The 3,205-nt window shown below is 40.4% G+C and overlaps 1 non-coding gene across 1 annotated transcript; it reads right to left on the reverse strand.

Moving 5' to 3' along the window:
• Nucleotides 1-575: 575 nt before the first annotated feature.
• LOC127745047 (small nucleolar RNA R71) lies at nt 576-679 on the reverse strand. The gene has a single exon (XR_008006236.1). It is a non-coding gene; the product is annotated as a small nucleolar RNA R71 (small nucleolar RNA).
• Between the last annotated feature and the right edge of the window lie 2,526 nt (nt 680-3,205).

Raw genomic sequence — 3,205 nt, forward strand, 5'->3', positions numbered from 1 at the left:
TATTCCCTTTCTTCTTCCACTAACAATAAGGAACCTCTTTACTGTGACATAGAGGATTCCTCTTCTTTTTCTGTTCTCTTCTCTTTCATATGAGCAGGAATAAGGAAAAAGGCATTCTTGTTTAAGCTGATCCGGAACCTGAAAGGACTCTGAAGAGGAAACTAAGAGAAGCTAAATTACAAGAATCCAGAGATAACCTTACTGAAATTTTTGAACAAGAAAAGGACATGGCAGCCGAACCTAACAACAATAATGCAAGGAGGATGCTTAGTGATTATACTACACCTACTTCCAAGTTTGATGGAAGAAGCATCTCAATCCCTACCATTGGAGCAAATAATTTTGAGCTAAAACCTCAACTAGTTGCTCTAATGCAACAGGAGTTCTTGCAGATCTGTGAGACTGTAAAGACGAATGGAGTAGATCCTGAAGTCTACAGGCTCATGCTTTTCCCTTTTGCTGTAAGAGACAAAGCTAGAACATGGTTGGATTCATAACCTAAGGATAGCCTGGACTCATGGGATAAGCTGGTCACGGCCTTCTTGGCTAAGTTCTTTCCTCCTCAAAATCTGAGCAAGCTTAGAGTGGATGTTTAGACCTTCAAACAAAAAGATGGTGAATTCCTCTATGAAGCTTGGGAAAGATACAAGCAGATGACCAAAAGATGTCCTTCTGACATGTTTTCAGAATGGACCATGATAGATATATTCTATTATGGTTTATCTGAGTTCTCTAAAATGTCACTGGACCATTCTGCAGGTGGATCCATTCACCTAAAGAAAATGCCTGCAAAAGCTCAAGAACTTATTGACGTGGTTGCAAATAACCAGTTCATGTACACTTCTGAGAGGAATTCCGTGAATAATGGGACGCCTCAAAAGAAGGGAGTTCTTGAAATTGATGCTCTGAATGCCATATTGGCTCAGAACAAAATGTTGACTCAGCAAGTCAACATAATTTCTCAAAGTCTGAATGGATGGCAAAATGCATCCAATAGTACTAAAGAGGCATCTTCTGAAGGAGAAGCTTATGATCCTGAGAACCCTGCAATAGCAGAGGTAAATTATATGGGTAAACCTTATGGAAACACCTATAACTCATCATGGAGAAATCATCCAAATTTCTCATGGAAGGATCAACAAAAGCCTCAACAAGGCTTTAATAATGGTGGAAGAAACAGGTTTAGCAATGGCAAGCCTTTTCCATCATCTTCTCAGCAACAGACAGAGAATTCTGAGCAAAGCACCTCTAACTTAGCAAATATAGTCTCTGATCAGTCTAAGGCCACTCTAAGCTTCATGAGTGAAACAAGGTCCTCCATCAGAAATTTGGAAGCACAAGTGGGCCAGCTGAGTAAGAAAGTCACTGAAACTCCTCCTAGTACTCTCCCAAGCAAAATTGAAGAAAATCCAAAAAGAGAGTGCAAGGCCATTGATATAATCAATATGGCCGAATATGGGAGGAAGGAGAGGACGTGAATCCCAATGAGGAATACCTCATGGGACGTCTCTCAAGCAAGAAGGAGTTCCCTATTGAGGACCCAAAGGAATCTGAGGCTCATATAGAGACCATAGAGATTCCATTAAACCTCCTTCTGCCATTCATGAGCTCTGAAGACTATTCTTCCTCTGAAGAGGATGAAGATGTAACTGGAGAGCAAGTTGCTTAATATTTAGGAGCTATCATAAAGCTGAATGCCAAGTTATTTGGTAATGAGACTTGGAAAGGTGAACCTCCCTTGCTCATTAGTGAACTAGATACATGGGTTCAGCAAACTTTACCTCAAAAGAGACAAGATCTTGGCAAATTCGTAATACCCTGCACCATAGGCACCATGATCTTTGAAAAAGCTCTGTGTGACCTAGGGTCAGGTATAAATCTTATGCCACTCTCTGTAATGGAGAAGTTGGGAATCATTGAGGTACAATCTGCCATATTCTCATTACAAATGGCAGACAAGTCAGTAAGACAAGCTTATGAATTAGTAGATGACGTATTAGTGAAGGTTAAAAGCCTTTACATCTGGTGCACGAAATTGCAATCACACTTTTGCAACCCCGCACAACTAACCAGCAAGTGCACTGGGTCGTCCAAGTAATACCTTACGTGAGTAAGGGTCGATCCCACGGAGATTGTCGGCTTGAAGCAAGCTATGGTTATCTTGTAAATCTTAGTCAGGATATCAGAAATTATCAGGATTGATTGTGAAAAGCAAAAGAACATGAAATATCATTGAATCCTACTCAGAATACCACAGACAAGGTTTAGACCTTCCGGATTCTCTTGAATGCCGCCATCAGTTCTAGCTTATACCACGAAGATTCCGATTAAAGAGTCCAAGAGATATCTACTTAATCTAAAATAGAACAGAGGTGGTTGTCAGGCACACGTTCATAGTTGAGAATGATGATGAGTGTCATAGATCATCACATTCATCCGGGTTAAGAGCAAGTGATATCTTAGAATGGAAGCAAGCATGATTGAATAAGAAACAGTAGTAATTGCATTAATCCATCAAGACACAGCAGAGCTCCTCACCCCCAACCATGGGGTTTAGTGACTCATGCCGTGGAAGGTACACAAAGAAACGTGTAAAGTGTCATGAGGTACAGATACAATGTCAAAAGATCCTATTAATAGTAAACTAGTAACCTAAGGTGTAACAGAAATGAGTAAATGACGTAAAAATCCACTTCTGGGTCCACTTAGTGTGTGCTTGGGCTGAGCAATGAAGAATTTTCGTCTAGAGACCTTTTCTGGAGTTAAACGCCAGCTTTCATGCCAGTTTGGGCGTTTAACTCCAAGTTTTATGCCAGTTCCAGCGTTAAACGCTGGAAATTCTGAGGCTGATTTGCTACGCCGGTTTGGGCCATTAAATCTCGAGCAAAGTATGGACTATTATACATTGCTGGAAAGCCCAGGATGTCTACTTTCCAACGCCGTTGAGAGCGCGCCAATTGGGTTTCTGTAGCTCCAGAAAATCCACTTCGAGTGCAGGGAGGTCAGAATCCAACAGCATCTGCAGTCCTTTTCAGTCTCTGAATCAGATTTTTGCTCAGTACCCTCAATTTCAGCCAGAAAATACCTGAAATCACAGAAAAACACACAAACTCATAGTAAAGTCCAGAAAAGTGAATTTTAACTAAAAACTACTAAAAATATACTAAAAACTAACTAAAAGATACTAAAAACATACTAAAAACAA

This window comes from Arachis duranensis, chromosome 2 (genome assembly GCF_000817695.3).
Source record: "Arachis duranensis cultivar V14167 chromosome 2, aradu.V14167.gnm2.J7QH, whole genome shotgun sequence".
NCBI lineage: Eukaryota > Viridiplantae > Streptophyta > Magnoliopsida > Fabales > Fabaceae > Arachis > Arachis duranensis.